The following is a 25,056-nucleotide window of genomic DNA, read 5'->3' as shown; positions in this document are numbered from 1 at the left end:
AGGCATGGTGGGGGATCTGTAGCAAGTTACATTTGGATTGCGGTCTTGCCCAGACTTAGTTGTACTTGGATAATTTTGGATGCATTATGCTGAGCAACTAGCCTGGAGGTGTGGCTATCCTTAATGAATATGGACACACCTCCACCTTTAGTATTTCGGTCCAGGTTAGGTGACCGAACGTTATGGTATGGATTATAGCCTGGTAATGCAAAGGTGCTGTCTGGAGCCTTGAACCAGGTCTCTGTCACTGTACAGATGTCGATGTTCTCCATTTTAAGGAGTGCCTCGAGTGAATGCATTTTGAGATTTAGACTTCTAGCATTGAGTAGCATTACCCTCAGATATATATATATATATATATATATATATATATATATATATATATATATATATATATATATATGGGATCAGTACTGATCCCCGAAGGAACTTTTAACTGAAGCACAAACAGCCCAGCATACTTCAGTGAAAGTGCTTTTTACCGAAAAAGCACTTTCACGGAAGTATGCCTGCAGCTAGAGGGAGTCATGGGGAAATGACTGTTGTGGAGATTGTACTATGGTGCGGATAAGTGAATATTCCCTTTTCCTCACTGTAGTGTGATCTCAGAGTTAAAATATTAAAGTAGAGGGGGTGCAGGAAGGATTCCCCTCCTGCATAAAAGTAGATTTATTGTGTTTCTTTTAACGCACTTTAACAAAAGCGCTTATTTGGTGAAAGCTATTTCTTTAAAGTTTGTTCTGTGATTGTGGAGTTGGACTATTAAACTTTTGTTCAATAGTCCTAGATCTATATATATATATATATATATATATATATATATATATATATATATATATATATAGACACACCACATACATACATCTACATATTGTAAATACATTTTCCCTTCTGTTGAATGACTGTGCTACATGATATGTTTAAGAAAACATCACACTTATGTACAGCTCAAATGGCTTAGTGGTAACTAACTGCACCTCTGGTTTGCAAGAGATTATCATTTTGTTGCTGGGCAGAACAAGGGCTTTTGGATACAGAGTGATTAAGGCACTTTAAACAGTTTTAATTGGGTTTGTGCAGGTTTGAGTGCCAGTAAGCAGTGCTAACATCCGGTTAAATATGCTTACAGACAGTTAACCTGAAAGTGCTTAATCTGTGTAGGCACTGCTTAGCACTGTGCAAACAGGCTTAAACCCACTCACTACTGCTTAAAAGTGCTTACTCCCGCTTACCTCCACACAAACTTCTTTAAAAGAAATGAAAAAAGTGGTGATAGGAAAGTGGTAAAAAAGGGGGCAGAAAGAGGGAAAGACAATATGGAAATTAGCTAGGGATTTGCAGCATAGGTGTAGAGAAGGTCCATAGCTGGCCATTTTTACTACAGCAACAGCTGTCCATATATACTGAATGTGGAGGTAGATTTCAACAATCAATCCCCTGAGAGAGGGGTGAGGACAACAATAATGTGTTGTGAAGCCAATTAGACCAGATTACATGTATCCAGTGGACACATGTGCAAAATGGACAGCTATGTATGGGGCAAAATTATTTTTTGGGAACAGAAAGCCCTTTTTTTAAGGTGAGAGTGGGATGTTGGGGGAAGGATAGTAGGTATATTTGGGGAGGTAGGTTCGGTAGGAAAACAGACAAGACAGAAAAGACAGCATACAGGGGCAGTATATGACACATGTGGGGGATAAACACCTTTGATGGGGAGGGGTGTTTGGAAATCGGAAGCCCATGAGCCCCCAAATGGAAACAGTGGGACTGAGGTCCCCACCTATGGGCAGTCACCACTGCACCTTCATGGCCCTGAAGGTGGCTGTGCTGTTAACTGAGCAGGAGGAGCAGGCTGACCCTCTAAATGCACCATGTGGCCCTCAAGCTTGTGTAGCTGATCTCCAAACTCCCTTTGGAGCTCACTACACACCAATCCCTGGGCCTGACTTTGGGTGACAGGATCCTGTCTGCGCCTGCTTCCAGGGGGTGGATGAGCCCCATCCCCTGAGGCAGTTCCAACCAAAAGTGGTTCAGGACCAATGGATGAGGAGGTCCTGGGGTGGGTCCAAGATGTGCTGGGGCATGGTGCCACAGCCAGATGAGGTGGAAGAGGTGGGTCCGCTGGGACCGGCCTTTCCAAACATGCTACGGTGTTGCAGTTTTAAAATATATGTGGGTTAGTAATAGTCAACATAATCAAGGATTAGTTATAACAGCATGCATAGGTAGTCCAATTAACCCAAAACACCAGATTTGGAACAGTTGCATAGCAAACAGAACACATGCATATATGGAACCGCAGTGGCCATTACAACACCATGCAGGTTACATTGATAGCAACAAGCCACCAGTGATAGTATTTCAACATGGAACATTAATAGAAACACATTTCAATATTTGTTGAACAATAGGACATATGTCCCAACAGTAGGTTTGGTGTAAACATACCCATTGATTTTTGTGTTTAGATTATTGTTGTAGATATGGTGGGGGGAGAGAGAGATATCAGTTAACAACTTATATATCTTTGCAGTACACAGCTTTAATGATCATTTCTCTAATCAATACTGTACAGGTATTATTACAATAACCTATGGCCTTGGTTTGGGAGTGGTATGTTTGTACACAGGATATACTTCAACTGTCTTATAGCTAAATTCTACATCTCTCCTGGTAGACTTATGGAGGGAATGTTTGTTAACACTACCTGACTGTTTCTACACATATTCCCAGATTCCGAGTTAATATTATGCACATACCTCTCAATCTCTTAATGCACACACTCTGAACAAAGCTTGACAACATGGGGGTACAAATAGGGACATATTTTGAATATTAGTCTCATAAACTTGGAGAGTTGCTTCAGTGACAGGATTTGTTTTAATATACATTTTCTGAAGGTTTTGAGGTCTGAAAATCAAATGTATGCCATTATTTAGTGACTACAATTATGAGATCATCCCACTGATTTGCCAGTGGGACAGAGGAGCAGGTAGAACATATGAGCCAATTATCTGGACATTCTGAAAAAATGTGTACAGTTGAGAGCTTACTACCACTCCCATGATTCGGACCATTGCTGTGTCTGCTAAAAATACAACAATTTGTGTTTGGAAATTGCTGTCTGTTCCTTCAGTGTTTTCTGTCTAAGTCTCCCTTGGTTGTACAATCTGATCTTGTAATTACAGCAGTCTTATACATACATTCCTAGACATATTTTTATGTAACACAGTGTGAGAAACAGTGGTTGACACAACAGTACTATTCTGATATCAGATGTTAGTGAATGCTAATTGTCAGGCCATACAATACCAGAGTAAACACTACCAGTTCAGGATTTAATATTTATTGGCAGGCAGTTACAGTTTTCTTATCTGACAGACCTATGGGGGAATGTTTGCTAACACTACTTGACTGTTTCTACACATACTCCCAGACTCCTAGTTAATAGTATGCACATACCTCTCAATCTCTTAATGCACACACTCTGAACAAAGCTTGACAACATGGGAGTACAAATAGGGACACATTTTGAATATTGGTCTCATACACATGAATAGTTGCTAGAGTGACAGGATTTGTTTTAATATACATTTTCTGAAAGTTTTGTGGCCTGAAAATCAAATGTATATCATTATTTAGTGATTACAATTCTGAGATCATCCCACTGATTTTCCAGGGGGACAGAGGAACAGGCAGAAAATATGAGCCAATTATATGGGCATTCTGAAAAAATCTGTACAGTTGAGAGGTATGATTATGCATACAGCTTACTACTACTCCCAGGCTTCGAACCATGGCTGTATTTGCTAAAAATAAAACAATTTAAGTTTTGTCAGATTATGCTATTTGGATATTGCTGTCTATCTTTTCAGTGTTTTCTGTCTAAGTCTCTCTTGGTTGTACAAGCTGATCTAGTACTTACAACAGTCTTATACAGACATTCCTAGACATTTTTTTTTATGTAGCACAGTGGGGGTAACAGTGGTTAACACAACATTACTATTCAGAGAAGCAACAATAAATGCCATACAATACCAGAGTAAACACAACCAGTCCAGGATTTAGAGCTTTATTGCCAGGTAGTTTGTTTTATTTAAATATGACCTATATGGGACTATTAATGTCATATTGTCTGGTTTATTCAGTACAACTCATACACAGTTTTTATACTGACAGGTGACTTTCTACTATTTTATATTTATTTGGTGTGACTACAACAAGCAAGATTGTTACTCACCAGCCTCACAACACAGCCTTTGAAAACTACTAGCATGGGTTTCCTGATTCACAGCCCACTTAGCTGCAGCTGTAAGGGAACTAGAGAAATATTTAGGCATACCTATCCATCATATACACATGCTGGACATTAGTAAACAGTTATTGGTATGAGTAATTACACACTGCTGGGACATCACCCCTCTGCCTTGCTTCTTGGACCCACTCATCTAAGAGCTCCCTCTTTTTCTGCTTCAAGTTGGCATAGCAGTGCCTGACCTACTCACCAGTCTGAGGGATACCTGTGGCACTGGTGGGATCATGGGCGAGATGGTCACATGCTTCCACTTTATATTGGTAGCCTTGGTACTGGCCTTGCAGCAGTCTCTCATCATGGCTTTGTACCAGCAGTCGTACCATGACCTTCAACTCCTGTATGCCCCAGTGCTACGCATAGAAATGCATGCCCTCACCAACTCCTGCCATACTGCCAACAGTGGGAAGGTGCAACCAGTTATGAGCTGTATTCCCACCTGTGGGATTTAAATACGGCCAATTTCCCAACTTTTGCCCTGATTGGATTGTTTTGAATATGATGAGCTAAGCTATGGGCAAACCTGCTAACTAAAGTTGGCAATGCTTAAAGGGGCAGTTTCAGCACTACTTACAATGGGCAAATCCACTTAGCTAGGCTACTCATTGCTTAGCAGTCATATTTACACAATGCTTACACCTAGTAAGCAGAGCTGTGCAATGCTTAGCATTGCTTATTTTTTATTTTATAGACTATCTGCTGTATGGCATTGATTCATCATTCATTACATGTTATAAATTTGTTTACTGTCCCTGACATCCCCCAATGTGCTTTCATTACATTTATTCATGTGTCACTATACTGTATGGGGCACTTGTGTTTATATGGGGGTTTCACAACTTTATTAAATTGACACCTCACATCTGGACCTAATACAGTATTCTAGTTAACAAATATGTGCTATTTAGTAGATAATTATAAAAATAAATGTTTATGTACTGCTTTCACATGTAAAATGCAAATTGGTTATAGTGGAGATTGAACCAAGAATGGTTACTTATAAAGCATATGCTCTAACCACTACACTATTGAAATATTGCTTATGCTGGATGTCTCTTGCTATTTACTTGTTGTGCTGTTTAAGCTAGACTAATCATAACTGAGCAACGGGCACACCCATGCAGCAATGCTTAAACTTTATTGCATGTTTTAAAAAAAATTATTTGTTGTGTTATTTTATTTGTACCCTTCAGAATATCCCTGCTAATGCTGAACCTGTTATTCTATCAACTTTTTGCTTTGTGGGATGATTGTCCCTTTTGGCTTTGCCCACCTTCTTTACTCTGATGGGCTGGAAGGTGTGCGCTATGTGGTTATGCTACATGTGTTATTCTAACAACATTTGTCTTGGTAGGGACGATTGTCCCTTATGGCTTTGACCAGATTTGTTATCCTGATGGTTTGGGGGTGTTATGAGCATTCTTGCTCATTTTAAATTGCCAAAAGGCAATTCAGGAGTGCAGTGGGCATGTATATTGTGAGAACTCTGCTCTCACACACACACCTTGCTCTCGTACACAGAACCATGCCCGTTTTAGAGTATGGCAGCGCGTCTTCATACATATACATGGTGAGCTACCATGCTGAACAGGAAAGGTCCCTGCTGTGCAGGAATAAATTATTCCTGCATGGCTGCTTGCTGAATCCCAGTTTAAGCTATTTGTTTTTACCTTGTGTGCCTGCATCGATATTTTTGCTATGCACATGTATAGTAGCATGTTAGTATTTCTGAAGTCAATCTTTTTTGGTCAACTTTGTAAATGTCGATCTTTGGGTCATTTACTACATATCAGTGGGCCTATTTAGAAGCATGTATTTTTGTCCCAGTGTGTTTTTTATCAAAGGTAGTTTTGCCAGTCCAGCTGATAGAAAATCAGTTGATTGACATGTACTGGCTTTTTTGGAAAGAGAACATGGTACAGTGGGGATCAGGGAATATGCCCTTTCTCCATTGTAATATGATCATGGAATTGGTATATACAAGTTTAAGTGGGTGTACAACATGGGGGAGGGGGCAAGGGGTGTTGTCTTCCATGCAAAAGCACTATTTTTGTGATTTTGACCCTTTGTGAATTGATGTATAATTGATTCAGTCATTTTGATGAACTGCATGTCGATAATACTCAGTGATGAAATTTTGGGCACCTATATATATATATAATGATATATATATATATATATATATATATATATATATATATATATATATATATATATATATATATATATATGTCTATGTTAATCACATCTTAATTACATATTTCAGTGAAAAGGGCATGCTGACACCTTTTGACTTCTTCTGAATGGAGAGAATTAAACAAATAATTGTAAAGAAGAATTGTGTCACCTTTACAACTGCTGGTAACTTTAACTTGTAATCACCATGAAACAGAAGAAAACTATGCTCCAGAAGGAATTAAAATGATTACAAAAATGATCTGTATAGAGATGTCTAGACAGAGCGGTGCAGGTGTAATAATGTATATATGCATTATCTACTTACCCCTTTTGTGTGACCAATTTAAATTTAAACTCTTGCACTATATATATTTATTTATGTCTGCGGTGGTGGTGCTGCGGTAGTGTTGTCGCCTCACAGTAAGACGCTGTCTGGTTCGACTCTAAGTTAGAGCGTCTTCTGTATGGTGACATGCATGAATGGGTGTACCTTCGTTGAAGGTTGTGCATCAGGGCTGGCAACTCGGTACGTAAAAATCAACTGCCAATCATTAGCAGACCGGAGTTCTGCTGTGGCGACCCCTAACTGGGAAAAGCCGAAAGTCACAGCAACACTATATAACTGAGGCATTTACTGTGTCTTTGAAAGTTTCTTAAACACAGCAGGAAACAGAAGTTTGGCTGCTGTAATTCCCTGGCAAACTCTTTTGTTCTGAAAGCAATTATCTATTAAGCTATGTTGGTTCAATATAGTTTTCATGGCTGATACTTTTTTTTACTAGTTTCAAACATAAGGACTACTATAGATGCATCTTACAGCAGTGATAGATAAAAAGTGCCTTGTAAGCAGTTTCAAAGTCCTTACATTAAAGAGTCTTATAAAATAAATATGCAGCCTGACAGTTCTGATAACAGACTTGTTTGCATCAACACTTCTTTTATTCTCTAAGCAGTGCCATAATTAATTGCAGTCATTTCACTAAGGGTTTTGTGTGTCATGTTTCTTTATCTTGGGTATTTAAATATTGTACAAAAAATCTAAAAGGCTGCTCATGCTGTCAGTTATACTTAAATATATAAACTTGTATAGATCAATGTCAAGCAATGAAAATGTTCCATCTCACAATATTTTTAATAATGCATGCTATATTTTTCTTATATTAGAAATAAAAATATATACGTTGGACAAACAAATTATTAACAGCAGTCTTAAAATGTAGCATGTTCAAATGATGCTAAAGCTAGTGTCATTACATTTCTTTGATGTTCCTGGCAAAAAGACGTACCTTATTAGTCAAGTAAATTTATGTAGCTATAAAGTTCAAGACCACTTTCTAATTCTTTTTTTGAATCTTAACTTTTTGCATGTAACAGTTCTTGTACTACCTGTCTTGTCTTTTCACATCTTTCTTCTTGTTTGAAGCATATTTTAATTAAAATATGGCTTAAAAAGATATTTTCTGAAAAAAAAAATGGAAGCACTGAAAGTGTTTGACCCATAATATCTGCAACAGAATTCAGGTTGATCTTGTCAGGCAGAATTTATTGCATTGTTTTCAGTCTTCTGTGTAATGACATAAGTATTGACAATGGCTTCTATTTCATTTAAAATGATTTTAAAGAAAATATATAAAAAGATATGAGTGAGACATAAAATGTATTCTTATGGAATGTGAGTCACAGAGGGATTCTTTTTCTTATGAAATACTTAAAGTCTGTTCCATGTTGCACAATATCATTCTCCTGAGACACTTTGACGAGGACAGCTATTGGCAGGACACAGTTCTCATTACCAAAGGCTAAAGCTGAAGCTCCAGCAGATATAAATGAGGAGTCTGGGGGAGAACCGCCACCTGCATATGTTGCTGGCATGCATAGGAATGCATAATGTACAAAGAATTACACACACATTAATTACCTAAAAGAAAGAACTAAAGAATAACAGCCTTAGCACATACAAATACTGAAAATGATGTGTAAAAAATGCCTAACCTGTACTTAACAAGTAATGGTTGTATTTGTTTTGCATTGGATGCAGTCAAACCCAACCACCCCAGGAGAGTTTTTGCATCTGAGTTATTATCAAGGTATGTCCAGAATCTGTACAGACGAAACAATGAAGTTGTATAAACATGTATTGTATTATACAAATTCTCATATGTCCCTAAGGTGATACATATCCTAGGTGTACACAAATGTCAGTAATACCTTATGACTGACATTTGCAATATACAGCTGTGGAGTTTGTCCACTAATATGCATCGTCTTTTATTTGGCCACTGTACATAAACCATTTGCAAATATAATATGCCAACTAGAAGTGGGTATATGTTTACTAATATTACACAGTAGGAGATTTTATTGTTTGTATAAGATTTGAAACATCCAATGAACTGTGGGGAGGGGTTATAAAATGGAATAGGATATGGTGTAATCCAGATTCTGATGAAGTTTCCTGTTTGTGGATACAAAAGCACTCAATCTAAGTGTGAATAAACATTAAGTTGTTTTACAATCCGTGGCTTGGTTCTCTGCCTTGCTTGAGATTACCTTCAATGGGACATGGTGCTTCAGTGGAGTTTTTGAGGTTTATAGTGTTTTTGTGGCTCCAGGAATTCTTTTGGTTAACTACATGAATAACAACAGTAACACAAAAACAGGACAGTCAGCAATTACAGAAGCAATCACACACAACTGATTATGAGCGATCAATAAAAGAATTTATTCTGCAATACAGTTTAATTAAAGGAAGGTTCTGAGTAAGCAGACATTAACTATCCCCTCTGCACATCAGGCATACCTAAATATGTAGTATGTGTTTGTGTGTGTGTGTGAGATAGTATGGGCAAGTATTTGTTGAATGTGTGTGTGTGTCTACATGAACACAATCAAGCACTTTGCTGCCACTACATCCAGGCATCCTGGACAGATGTGAGCTGTGTGTGGTAAAGTAGTCAGTTCAGTGTCATTGTCTCTGACCATAAAACCTACTTCTGCCAGGCGTTCCAGTGCTAATTCCATGGCCCTGGCTAGAATTTGGGGTGCTACTTGAGTGTGAGTGATATCTGCTGGATGAGCTGTCATAAAAGCTGTGTCCTGGACCACTACCACATGGCCTACCATGTCTGGGGGTGGACAATGCAATCACTGATGGATCAGTGGAAGTAATGCCACTACAGTAGTGGGATCTTACTCTGTCATGTTGGCTAGCACCAAAGAACGTAGTTGGCCATGTGGATTGCATTACAGACACTACCCGATCAAGTGTGTTATACATAATGTCCATGGAGTTACCACATGTCTGAATGGACAATGTTTAGTACTCACACTATCTTTTCTGAGGCCCTTGTAAAATGTGCTTGTGCCTTCATGACAGCTCTGCACATACAGCATGTGGCGACCCTACACATACATAACATGGCCACCCTACACCTACAGCAGGTGGCTGGCCTATGCATACATCACGTGGCACTTACTGCTGCACCAACATCAAGAGCATGATAGACAGCAGGCCTCCTCCAATCACCTCTATCAGCGCTCTTGTGTGGCATCCTTATGATGGCTAGAGGGAGAATCAACCAGTTCTGTAATTGAAGTAACCACACTACCCTGATCAACTATATTACTCCAACCTGTCCAGTGTCTCCGGTATCTGTGTCATGAATGCACATTGACATATTGGCTGTGTCCAAGATATGGATAGGAGATGTTGAAAGCACAACCTCAGTGTCAGACTGACCCTCTGCATACCCAGACTATGTCTCTTCATTACCACCATCATCATCAGAGGCTACCAATACCCTGACATCAGGCAGCAGGAGTTGCACAGTGCCATTGGTAGGATCAGCTATAATAACAAGTATGGAAACAAAAAAACAGAAAACGAGAATAAACAACAATCGAGCCTATGTTATGGAAAACATATCTTACAACTTAAAAATGCTAATGCAACAAAATAAAATAACTTTTAATTTGCACATTCATCTAACTTTTGGATGTTAATAAGAATGCAGAAGATGTGCTTACCATGAGCAGGTGGTTGTGCAATGGCAAAGCCAGATATCCCTAAATATAAAAAGAGAGAAATGAAACAAGGATGATAAGTATATTCAAGCAAATGACAAAAGAAACAGAACAGAACTGGTTTTACAGCCACAGAATAAGACACTTCATATAGAAATCGTTACTTCTCCCTCTCTGTCTGTTGTTTGTGTCTATTCTATTCCTACCCCACCCCCAAGTCTCTGAATCTCTCTCATACTCTCTCTCTATACATATATATATATATATATATATATATATATATATATATATATATATCTCTATATATATATATATATATATATATATATATATATATATATATATATATATATAGATAGATATGCATATACATATGATATACATATATGTTTGCAATGAGAATGATTTAATAATATAGCACACCTGGAAGTTCTGCAGTAGACACACTTGGGTTGTCTTCCACATCAGCCCACACAGCACCAATTCTGTGTGAACCCTGTGTTGAGCTGTTGGGATCTCTGATAGTGGATAACATACCTCTCAACTGTCCAGATTTTCACTGGAAATTTAGTGAGGTTTGAAGTCATTAAATAATAGTAAATATGACAGATATTTAAGTTACAGATTTTGTATCCTTCCGAAAACTCATAATAATTTTAAAAACAAATTAATCTAGCAACTTTCTAAGTTTATAGGAGACTTTTTAAAATCCATTCCTATTTTTGAACCCCCCCCCCATTATTTCTGGTTTTGTCCAGATTTTTTTCACTAAGAGTTTGAGAGGTATGGTGTACAGGAACTCCTCTATTGTGGTCAGTGGTGGCTCGGTAGGATGACCATACCCTGTAGCCATACGTTCATAGGCAACTGCAGCTGCATGATGTCTGGCTGCTGTAATCATGTCACTGGCCCTATGTCTTATTTTGGAATATGTACATCCATGGCTTCTCACAGGGCAGGTGGCCGAATGGTTAAGGTGCTTGCCTTACAAACACAAGGTGCAGGGTTTGAGTCTTACAAGGATAATTAGCTAGGCTTAAAGTGGCTCACAGGGGCAGTTAGCCTAGTACTAATCTATGAGCCTATGAACCTATTCACATCATTTACCACCTACTCTCAGATATGGTCATGGAAGGACTTGTCACCCCTGCCTCTCTCTCTTACAGGAATGACTCATGGTGACATAGAGGTTGAATGATCATGTCATTCTCTGCATTGGTGTATGGCAGTTTACAGGGTGCAGATATCTTGGGTGCCATAGCCTCGTATGACAGCAAATGTAATAGGAAAGAAGAAGTCCATAAGTACAAAAACAAATGAGATAGTTAAAACACACACACACACCTGAGCATATCCATCCATAATACACAAAACAAATGAAAAAGTAAGTCTTCATCTTAGCACACACAACTTAATACATTTTCCCTCACCCCCCCCCCCACCGACTGCAAAACAATGAAAGAACTTGATTAAATATTCCATTTCTGTCACTACAGAATTAAAAAATAAACAAATAAATAAATACATAAATAAATAAATGTAAACCTGTCAAGCAAAAATGGTTAACACGTTTTGGTCTGATATGCACTTCCATGGAGGTCAGCCAGTTACACATCAGAGACTTAACAAAATGGTCACTGCTATTAATGCCAGAACCCATGACAATTTTAATAATTAATACAACAGTCATCTGAACGCAGTGGTCAGCTTTCAATATTGACAATTCCCATTAAGCTGTCATCATTAGGTAGAAAAATATTGCATGGTCAAGAAATAACTGTGGTAAACATGCCCATTCCAACAGCTACTGTGAATAATGCACAGGGTACAGCAATACTTATATTGTGCAATACAATCCATAAGTAAGATTCAAATACATAAATGTGTTCATAACAGCAACATATCAGGAATTTGGGAATTAACGTAGATAGTAACCTAGCCTTCGCCTGACGTGCACAAGGTATTAAGGTATTGCTCAATTTATAAGCAAGGGTATGGCATCTAGGTCCAGAGAAGTCATTATACCACTGTACTCAACCTTTATCAGAGACATCATAGAGTATAATTCCCCCTTTGGTAGGTAACTGACCAGACAGATGCAGCAACTGGAATGTCCACAAAGGTTCCTTACAAAAAGAATACAAGAAATAAACAAAATATCTTATGCTGATCACCTCAAAGCCCTGTCTCTTTACTTGATATCATATAGACTTCTGGAAGTGATCTTTGCCTAGCCTACAAGGCATTCTCTGGACCCTGTTTTGAAGAATCTTTTGCAGATCTATAAAATGAACAATATCCAAATTACTAGATTAAAAAAACTAAATTCTGCTTGTGACATAAACAGGACATGTTGGAGAGATAGATATGTTTCTCAGATAATTCCCATTCTCTGGAACAGAATCCCTATCCATGTGAAGCAGAATTCATCCTTATCTCTATTTAAGTGCAACTTGGACCAATAGATGGATAATCATAAATTCACCCCCGGTCTGGCTTCTTTGGCTCCAATGTACAGTCAGTAAATCACACCCTATATACATCACATTTGTGAGCCACATTTGGGTTGCACAGATAGGCTCATAAGGGCCTTAGTGATCATTAGCCTAATATGCAGTTATGAACCTCTAAACTTATTACTACAGCAATCTTCTGAACAAAGTGGTCAGCATTCAAAATTATATAAAATGGGCAGCTGCACATCTTACATATAGTTCACTGCAAATATCATACTACAACTGGGCAAGTGCAATTGTAGGTTACAGTCAGTGTGTCCCACAGGGTTATGTCTTATGTTAAAGTCAAAAGTCAAAGTAAACTTCATTGCCATTTAGAACTACACACATGTAGCCTAAATGAAATTCCATGCATCAGCTCAATTCTTGAGATTACAAAGGAAAGTGAAAAAACACATACAAGTAAAGGAATAAACATAACTAACAAATGCAATACTACTTCTAATACATGCAAGAAAGAACAGAGACATTTATCAGCACTCATATATGAAAAAATACCCTCCCCTGAGTTAAATTAACTACCCTATTTAAAGTCAAACAAAACAACTTTTGAAATGCCTAAGTTATTTGTCTAATATTGCACTTTAGTGAGTTAAATAATACTGACTATGGATATAATAAATAAATGTTGCACTTACTTGGAATATATGCAAATACATATTGCACACACGAAGAAAATTGACTTATTATGTGTCCAGACCCCTGGCACTAGTGCCTGAGTTCAGAAATCTAATCACTGTAGGGTAGAAACAGTTACTGAATGTTGTAGTCTTGCAGCGGATGCTGCAATATCTACTGCCTGATGCCAGACGCTGAAACAGTCCATGCACAGGATGCATGTCATCCTGGATTATCTTGGTGGCTTTTGGATGGTTCTTGCAGAAAAAACATGTATCGATGGAAGACTGGAACCTGTTACTTTCTCTGCAACCCTCACCACTCTCTGTAGCACCTTCCTTTCTGTAACTGTGCAGCTTCCAAACCATGCTGTGAAGTTGCAGGTGAGGATGCTCTCTATTGCACCTCTATAGAAGGTGGAGAGAAAATGAGGAGGAAGCTTAGCTTTTTCAGCCTTCTTAAAATGTGGAGGCATTGGTGTGCTTTCTTGGCCAGTTATCTGGTGTTTCCCAACCACAAGAGATCCTATGATATGTGTACAGCCAGGAATTTCATACTCTTAACCATCTCCACACTCTCACCATTGATCCTAAGCACTGGGCGATTTGTTCTCATTTTCTTGAAGTCGATGATAATCTCTTTGGTCTTGCTTGCATTCAGGTCAAGGTTGTTCCCCTCGCACCAAATGATCAGAGATGCCACCTTCTCTCTGTACACACTTTCATCCTCCTTTGTGATGGGCCTCATGACTGTGGTGTCATCAGCAAACCTGATGATATGGTTGGACTTGTGCTTAGCATAGAAGTCGTGAGTCAGGATGGTGAATAACATACTTATTATACCCATACTTGGTTAGGCTGCACCTTTCAGATCTATCTTTTTTTTCTTCAGAGGACTTCTACAGTTTGTATGCAGATGCCTTGAAAATGGATTAATTGATTACAAATTTTATAGACAGGACATTTCTGCAAAATAACGTGATTAAATTCCTCATTTGGGCATAGGAAATATGTTGATAAATCCACCAAAAACTAAGCATTTGAGATTTGGGAAACATAAACAGAAGGGTGAATATTTAATATAGCACACAGTGATTAAAACTACAGTTTAATTTAAGGACCTGGGCATATGGGTAGATCCAGCTATCAACCAATTGTTTACTGATAGTTAAAAAGCTATAGATGTATAAAAAGATGTATACAGTCTAGGACATTGGAAATAATGACATCATTGTATGCAAATTATATTAAAATCAAACTGGAATATAGAATAACAATATGAAAGCATTATAATAAAATAAGCATGTATGTATTGGAAACAGTACACCAGGACTATACAAAGGGCATTCATGGGTGGGAAATTTTAAGTTATGATAAAATATTAAAATATCTGAACTTGTACAGTGTCTCATAAAGATATTTAAGAGGAGAACTTATTCAGATATATAGGCCATTTAGAGATACTTACTTTTGGACATTTTTGGGGATATCAAGAGTAGTACAGAATTATTACATAACACATGTAGAAGATTATAGGGGTCCAAATGGAGAGATGATAAGTCAGCAAGTGAAGGAGAGTCATATTGCTGGAATTTAATTCATCCTCAAGTGTAGGTGAGTACCTTCATGAGGTGCACCCTGTTTTTCACAAAATCTCACTAAGACAGCACTGATATATAGACTGTATTTTGTATAGCATATATCATGGACAGAAGTAGGTTAAAAAATAAAAAAGATAGCTGGATGCATGAGACCCAGGATAAAAAAGTGCCCAATCCTGGTAGGCTCACTGGTGTCTGGACAGGAAAAAATGACAGTGTAGAATCATCAAGACATGGAAACATTCCTACAATGGGGCTAGGGCAGGCCCGGGGGAGGATTCACTCCCTGTTGTAGAAGGAAGTAGCAGTCCACAAAAATCACAAAAACTGATAGGCCAAAAAGAGCCATAAAGAAGATAGAATGGACTATTGAGGACAAAAAAGAAATTATGTATTGTTACTATTATGAAAGAAACCCAGAATTTCCAGAAAGAAGATACACAAAAGGATTAAGAGTGTAATAAGAGGAAAGAAAAATACTTCCACAAGAAAAACTGTGAGAAGCTTCAAATAAAAATACAACAGGTTTATGAAAACATTATATAGACCAAGAAACCCTGATTCATTTGGAAAAAGAAGCATCTGAGGAAGTGCAAAAATCTAAAAAAAATCTAAAGACTTTTGACAGGTATAAAAAGAAATATGGACAAGGGAAAGAAAGAGAGGTCTGATAAGGTACAATATTTATGCAAAGGAGGAAGTCAAACTAATCAACACAAAAAAGGCAGCCCCAAAGATATTCAAAGAAAAATACAGGCAAAGGCATCCAGAAAATTTCACAATAAAAAAATAAGATCACAAAGAGGGAATGTAGAATAAAAGAGTAGTGAAGTAGAAGTTAAAAAATAGAAGTTGAAGTTACGGAATTCCTGCAAATTGAAGGATTTAGTGTAGAAAGTCTAACACAGGTTATATCACAGCATGATGGAATGAGTCTCCAAAGTAATAAGATACAGAAGCAGCAGGAGATATCTGAAAAAGAAATTTGGACATAGGAAAGAAAAAGTTATTAAAATAGTGCAATATTTATGCAAAGGAGAAAGCAAAACTAATCAATGCAAAAAGAGCAGCACCAAAGATATTTGAAAAGAAATACAAGCAAAGAAATTCAGACTTGAAAAACTTTACATTACAAAAAATAAGAAGGCAAAGAGGAAAGTAGAAAAGAGGATTAGTAATGGAGAAATTAAAGAAATAGAAACTGAGGTTATGGATTACCTGTCAAGTGAAGGATTTATTGTAGAAAATCTAACTCAGAAAACACCACAGGAGGTAAAGCAATGAGTCTGCAAACTGAGGAGAACCCAGTGGAGCAGGAAACATCTGATCAGTTGCCATATGAAGATACTTTGGAGACTTCCATAGGAAACCAGTAAACACTCAGTTGGAGTTTCACAGCAAGGGAAGGAACAGGAAACTGTGGCAACTCTGACACAGTCAATGTTGTGCAGTGATAGGCCAGTGAGTTCTCATATGAAAGAGCAATGGATGACACAGGATGAAACGGAAGAGAATATGGCACAGGAAGATGCTCTGCAACTTTCTATAGAATGCCCAGAGGAAATGGAGAAAAAAGAATGAGCCCACCCTCAGTTTAGAAGAAAATGATATAAGAAAAGAGTTGTTTGATATAATACAGATGGATAAGCATGTTAAGATCAATGAAAGAAATAGACTACAGGAGGTATTCATTCTCAGCTGCTTTCCCACCTTACTCAAAACAATCTTTTAACCAACACCCAGCATGGTTTTAGGCACAAACACAGTACTAGCACACCACTTTTATCCTTCTCTCATGCAGTAGCTGAGGCCAGAGACAATAAAAAACTTGTGCCTTGCCTTTTCTTAGATCTGCCAAAGGCTTTTGACACTGTTTCTCACAAGCTTCTACTTCAAAAACGTTCTCAGCTGAACATTTCTATCCCTACTCTAAATTGGTTCTCTAGTTACCTGTACAGTCACTTACAAGTAGTTAAATGGCAAAATTCCTTCTCACCCTTTCTGCCAGTTCAGACTGGTGTTCCTCAAGGTTCAGTTCTTGGCCCCCTCCTTTTCAACCTCTTCACTAATGGCCTACACACTGCCAGCAATCCCTCCCCTATCATACAGTGTGCAGATGATTCAACTTTGATTTCCATTTCTGACTCTATCAATAACCTCCACCATATCACCCAGTCTTCATTTCACTCTGTTAAGAAGTGGCTCTCCAACAATCAACTTATCCTGAACCCCTCTAAAACTAAGCTCTTACTATTCCTACCTAAAGCTCTAGCCCATCACAAACCCACCTGTCTCGTATCCTCACTAAATGGCACCATCATATCACCAGAGTTACACACTAAACTCCTAGGTGTCATCATTGACGGCCAGCTCAAACTAGACCTCCACATACTTCATTCAATAAACAAAACACACCAAAAATTGGGCATGTTATATAGAAACAGTAAATTCCTGACCTCCAACTCTAAACTACTGCTAGCCCAATCCTATCTCCTCCCCACCCTCCTGTATGGCTCCCATCTATTTTCCAATTTACAATATAACCTGCTGGCAAAACTTGACCAGACTTATAACAAAATTGCTAGATTTGTAACCAGCAGCCCCTATAAATCCCATCACTGTTCTGCTCTCAAAAAACTACATTGGCTCGAATTCCCACACCTTCTGACCAAATGTCAGTTGATCCAAGCTTTCTGAATTCTTAAATCAAACTCTGACTGTGCATCTTTGTCCAACCTGATCTCCTGGTACACCCCTCCCCGATCCCTGCACAGCTCTGATAAACTCTTTCTACAAGTCTATAAACCCATTAACATAGGTAAAATACTTTTTAAAAACTCCATCTCCCTTATTTGGAATAATCTTCCACTCCATATTAAAAGTTATACCTCTCTTCCTAACTTCAAACATGACCTTATTTTGTACCTCCATAACAACCCTATATGTACCTGTAACCCTACATGTATCTGCAACCCTATATGTACCTGTAACCATCCTACTTAACTCCTCCCTTTCCATATTCCCATTTATTCACTAGACTTATCATTAAGACCTGATTCCTCTTTCGTATCTTACTTTATCCTACTGCTCTTCTTTCTATACCCTCCCTCTTTATATAAGTTACTTTATCCTACTGCTCTTCTTTCTATACCCTCCCTCTTTATATAAATTACTTTATCCTACTGCTCTTCTTTCTATACCCTCCCTCTTTATATATTTACTTTATCCTACTGCTCTTCTTTCTATACCCTCCCTCTTTATATATTTACTTTATCCTACTGCTCTTCTTTCTATACCCTCCCTCTTTATATATTTACTTTATCCTACTGCTCTTCTTTCTATACCCTCCCTCTTTATATAAATTACTTTATCCTACTGCTCTTCTTTCTATACCCTCCCTCTTTATATAAATTACTTTATCCTACTGCTCTTCTTTCTATACCCACCCTCTTTATATATTTACTTTATCCTACTGCTCTTCTTTCTATACCCTCCCTCTTTATATAAGTTACTTTATCCTACTGCTCTTCTTTCTATACCCTCCCTCTTTATATATTTACTTTATCCTACTGCTCTTCTTTCTATACCCTCGCTCTTTATATAAGTTACTTTATCCTACTGCTCTTCTTTCTATACCCTCCCTCTTTATATATTTACTTTATCCTACTGCTCTTCTTTCTATACCCTCTCTCTTTATATATTTACTTTATCCTACTGCTCTTCTTTCTATACCCTCCCTCTTTATATATTTACTTTATCCTACTGCTCTTCTTTTTTTCTCCTCCCTCTAGATCACTTCATTCCTCCTCTACTCCATTCTTCTTTTGCACTTTCCTTCTTCAGGCCTTGTGTATAGCTATGTACTATTCTTTGGATTATATTTATTTTTCTTATCCATTGTATCCATTAGTTTGTTTTGCTCTTTATATTATTAACTTGTCTCTATTTGTATGTATTTGTATGTTTTGTCCGGGGCTTTTCCCCTCGGGTCGCCACTGAAAATTGGTAATTTCTTACCCAGTTGGACTAACCCGGTTAACAAATGTGAAATAAATAAAAATAAATAAAACTCAAAAGTTAGAAGTTTGATAAAATAAATGAACACTGTAGCTAGGACTGTCCATAGAGATTCAAGCAATATAAAAGAAGTAAACAGGATATATTACTATGCAGCTAAAATAATAGCTGGTAATGTCTTAACCACAAAAAAATTGTAGTAAGGGCAAGAAAGGGGATAAATTGAATGTCATCATGGAGGAATCAAATAAAGAAAACTATAAAGCAATTAATTAAATTCATGGACAAATTTTAAAATAAAACATCAAAAAAGACTACTACCTAAAAAGTATCAGAAATATTATAATAACATTTCAATAAACAGAAGCCATAATATATAGCTCAAACATATAAAAACTAACAGAAACTATATAACATAAGAACACAGCTTTACTAGGCTGCTTATACTGATATTGTCATTAAGACCTGGAGGTGCACAGGCATTCAACTTAATTTGCCAAAATAATTCCCTGAATTCTAAATAATCTAACCAGGGACCCCCTCTAGGATCTATTTTGACCCTTTCAACAACAGCAAATAAAATTACATGTGTTGAGTATTTTTCTATATGATTATACAAGGCATTGTTTTTGTTTTTAGGTAATAGGTATTTTTTGCTGTTTTATTTTAAAATTTGTCCATGAATTTAAGTGTGATATGTTAGATAGAGAAAGTCTGTTCATATTTAATGTAATGAGAAGTCTCATTGGCTTATTATGTCATGTGTTCTCACAGGTTTTAGTATACTTAACAAGACTGTATTAAGTTTTGTTGCATTCTGATGAAGTCTTTGGTTACAACCTCTCAATAAAAGGTTTTTGATTATCCTGGTGGAGTTCAAGTGACACTGTGTTCTAGGCTTACTCATCCTTTGATGGTATTAATCTTTTTCATTCTGGTACCTATAAAGCAATTAAGACAAAAAAGTGTCATAGTTAGAAGATTATTGAAAATGGAACAGATCAACAAAACTAGTCAGAAAGATAGATGTGATAAAATTGAAACAAAGTTAAGAAAAGCTTCTAAATGGAAAACTCCATCCCCAGATGAGTGAGATTTAACATCTTTACATCAAGATTTAGCCATGAGTAAGAAACATTTATATGCACACCCCAAACAGACACCAGCCTGGTTAACAACAGGAAAAACTATACACCTACTTAAGAGTGAACCCTGCAGACTATCCTAAAAAGTATAGACCAATAACTTGCCTTCCAACAACATATAAACTATACACTGGACTTGATGCCAACAGAGTTTATATTGATTTAGAAGAAAATTCAGTCATGGCAATATAACAGAACAAAAGGTTAATAAAAGAAAGTCAAATGGAACAAAGGATCATGTGTTGTTAAATAAAGTCATAATGGAGAACTGTAAAAAGGGGAAGAGTCCAATTATGGCATGGATGGACTACAAAAAGAGCATTTGACACTATCCCACATTCATAGATAAAAGTGTACTTAAGAATGTGCAAGGCACACCCTACACCAGTGATGGCAAACCTATGTCATGCATGTCAAAGGTGACACACCATAATGTTTTAGGTGACACACCAGTGAGCACCAACACCTCAGTTACCAAAGACATTGCTTTTGTATTTGTTGCTCGTGTGAAGTGCATTTAATTATTTTGTGCCAGAAGCCAATTCAGCAACACTGCTGCAGAGGTAAGGAAGTTATTAACCTCAAAGACTATTTCAGTATACTGTCTCGATACAGTCTGCAAATGGTAGTGCTGACATTGTTTCCTCTTCATTTTTTACACTTCTGCAAAGTGAAAGTAGTCTGCATTTCTAAGCGTGCACGTTTTACATTCCTATCAACTGTCCCTCTTAATCCCTCCTAAAACTGGTGACTTTTTACACTTAATGACAATAATTAGATATATTAACTTATTTTACTTCAGAAAATGTATATTAATTCACATTCAGTTTTTCTGTCAGTCTCAAATTAATAGCACTAGTAGTTTAATGTCTCTTATTTCTAGATTTGTCCCTGATTCTGTTGAGATTTATACCTGATGTACTGAGAGCTGTGTTGTTTTATTTATTTTTATTTATTTATTTTATTTATTTAGATTTTTTTTCATTTATTTTTGTTTGGGGGGGGGACACACCAACAGAGTCAAGTTAGGCGTTTTCTGAATCTTAGACACACCAAACCCAAAAGGTTTCCCATCACTGCCTTGCACTGATTAATTACATTACAGCGACCATGAAACAGTAGCAAATGACTTTGCTGTTAAGCCATGATAAAGGACAAATTATTATTCCAGGGACAACATTTTAAAGGGGGATATTCCAAGGTGACTTTCTGTTGTTGCTGCTCTTTTGTCTTGACCTTAACCCATTAAGTTGTCTACTTAACAGATTAGGTCATGGCTGCAATTTGGCTCCTAGAAAACAAAGTGTAAAGACTTCTCATCTTTTTGTACATGATTTAAAACTGTAATATAGTTCATCAGATGAGGAAATGAAAGCACAACTGCAAGTGGTCAAAACTTTTTCAGATGATATAAGAATGTCATTTGGTATTGCTAAGTGTGCAAAATCAACCTTTAAAGCAAGAAAGCTGCAGCACCAAGAAAACATCAGTTTGGGGCAGGAATGTGATATAAAAGAACTTGAGCAAGAGGGAGTGTATAAATATTTGGGAACTGAAGAAGGCTCAACAATAAAACATGAACAGATGTGAATAAAACTTAGGAATATTTTAGAAGACAAATTAATATTGAAAACAGCATTGACATCTAGGAACAAAGTCCAAGCTATAAACCAAGTTGCTCTTTCTGGCCTAACTTACAGTTTTGGAGTGACTGACTAGCCCTAAAAGGTGTTGGAAAAGTTAGACAGGAAAATAAGAAGACTGCTTCATGCTTATCAAATGATTTATGAAAATCAGTGCATACCAAGATTATATATTCCCTATTCTGAAGGAGTATGGGCCTTCTTGAAATTGATTACGTGTATAAATCTGCAATCATGGGACTGCATACATATCTGGTGACCTCACAAGACCCAAATGTAATGAAAGTTTTGAAACATGAGGAGACAATGACTTCACTGCTTAGTTTAGCAGAAGCATACTGGTGTCAAGCTAGAAAGGAAATCAAACCAGAAGTAGATAAAAATCAGACAGCAATTGAATGTGCCATAAAACAAAAGAAAGAATACAAGGTGAAAGATCAGACGAGAAGGTAAGAAATGTGGAAAATATATAAATATAGTTGTAAGTATAGAAAACTCTTGTAACAACCTCATGTTGATCAAGAATGAACGCAGGAATGGTTAAGGAGAGGCGGATTCATGCCAAGAGATGAAAGGTTAGTATTGGCGGCATAAGATAGAGGGCTACATACATGATGGTTTTCAAAGTCCATTGAACATGTGGAAGAAATAGACACATGTAGGTTTTGTAAAAGAGAATTGGAAACAGTCATACATCTTGCTGCTGGTTGTGATATACTTATGGTAGAAGGACTATATACTGAAAGGCATAATAATGTGGCAAGACTGTTTCATTGGAAATTGTGCACACATTATGATATTAAGGTAGTTGAAATGCACTGGAAACATGAGCCACAAAAGATCATAGAAAATGATGAAGTTTATATCACATGGGATCATCCATTACCAACAGTTCAAAAATAGACATGAAAAAAACAGATACAGAATTCCATGAAAAGAAGACAAAAGTAGCATTAATTACTGAAATTGCTACACCCAGTCCCTACAGTGTCTTATGTACAGAGAGACATAAAGTCATAAAGTACCAGGATTTACAAGCAGAAACAAGGGTTCTGTGGAAGAAGGATACCCAGACAGTTCCAGCAGTAGTAGGAGCAATGGCTCTTATAAAAAAGAATTTACAATCGTATTTAGATACAGTATGTTACCAATACAAGTAACTCCATACAAACTGCAGACGGAGTCATTACCGGGAACATTACGGGTGCTGCGAAGAGCACTTCTGGCTAACAGCAAAAATTGAAACAATACTAATTTCATGAACTTTAATAATACTTTGACTTAGGAATGAGGTCCATTCTAATCATGGTAGTAGAAACTCAAAAAACTTGGATAATTAAAACAAAAAATTATATAGGAATGAGAAGTGTACTAGTTGGTTCTCTGATAGAGGAGCTGAGGCATGGAATAGCCTAGCAAATTATATTAACACAAACACTAGTTTATTTTTAAATACAACTTGTGAGAATTACTGTTTTGGTTTTATTGGCAGGCTAGAATGGCATTATCGCCTTTGTCTGAAATATTTGAATGTATGCATGTATGTATGTACGTTAAATATATTTCTTCAGTATTCTACAGTGTTTGACATAATGACTTCTCAGTCAAATGTACTTTCAGTCATTTCTTTTACCATTTGTGGTTCAATCAAACCTATATTTGATGAAATTATACATACTCACACAAACATGTGTGTGTGTGTGATTGACTACATAGCAGTTTTGCAAGTCAAACAAAATTGGAGATGGCAGGACCTTCCCAAAAACAGCACACAATAAACTTGACAACAGTATCCCCACAACTTCATAAATGAATGTTCATACTGAACTCCCACACATCTGCACCTCCCGGTCATACCACCTAATCACTTGGGCCTGAGATAGCCACAACCTGCACCCCACTGTAGTTACAGTTCTAGAAGAGATGATTAATAATGACACAGGAAACCTCAAGATACTGGACCCAACCCAGTTTGGTTTTGTTGAGGGAAAGAAATGGCTAATCAACCTGGTGGACTTCTTTGAGAAGGTCACAAAAGCAATGGATGAGGGTAAAATGGTTCACATTGTCTACTTTGACCTTACCAGACATTTGACACAATATACCACTCAGGCATTGTTGACAAACTCAGGAGGTTAGGTATAAACCGTTATGTCACTTGGTGGATAGCCAGCTGGCTAACAGACAGGACACAGGAAGTTAGAACTGGGGAGCCCAACTCTACAAAGAGGCCAGTCACAAGCAGAGTCCATCAGGGATTGGGCCTGGGGCTGCTCATTTTTGGCATTTACTTCTCTGAAGTCAAGACCAATGTCAATGCCCTCTGACAGACTAAATTTTCACATGATTGCAAATTAGGAGCTGTCATAGAATTCCCCACCAACACAAATGTTCTTCAGGAATGGCTGACACAGACAAATAACTACTGTTAGAGCCATGGACTAAAACTAAATGCCAAGAAATGCATAATAGTATCCTTTGGGAAGTCATCCATGCCTGGTAACTATCATATTGATAACAAACCCCTAAGAGCTGATGCAGTAGTCAGGGACTTGGGGACACACATTAACAGTAATCGGGATTTGGCCATCACATTTCTACAGTAGTGAGAAAATCAGTCCATTCTGTGCAACTTATAAACAAATTTATGGCATCTATGACCAAGGAGGTCATTGTTCCACTGTATTTGGCATTCATCAGATCTATTATTGAATGCAATGCCCCTTTGGTATGTACCTAACTAGGCATAACCAACAACAGGAATGTTCACAGAGGTTCCTCACTAAAAGAATACAGAGCATAAGTGACATGTCCTGTGTAGACTGCCTTATGGCTCTATCCTTGTATTCTGTCTCCTACAGGCTGTTGAGGGGTGATCTACGACTGGCATACAGAGCATTATCAGACCCCACCCTGACTGACCTCCTGTTTATCCACAAATCAAACAGCAACAGAATTACCCATTCTAAAGACTTATACCTTGTCTGTGATATAAATAGGACTT

The sequence above is a fragment of the Protopterus annectens genome, chromosome 10.part0, assembly GCF_019279795.1.
Source record: "Protopterus annectens isolate FY-2018-M chromosome 10.part0, PAN1.0, whole genome shotgun sequence".
NCBI classification, from domain to species: domain Eukaryota; kingdom Metazoa; phylum Chordata; order Ceratodontiformes; family Protopteridae; genus Protopterus; species Protopterus annectens.
The sequence above is the reverse complement of the archived record's forward strand: the minus strand, read 5'-3'. Positions refer to the sequence as shown.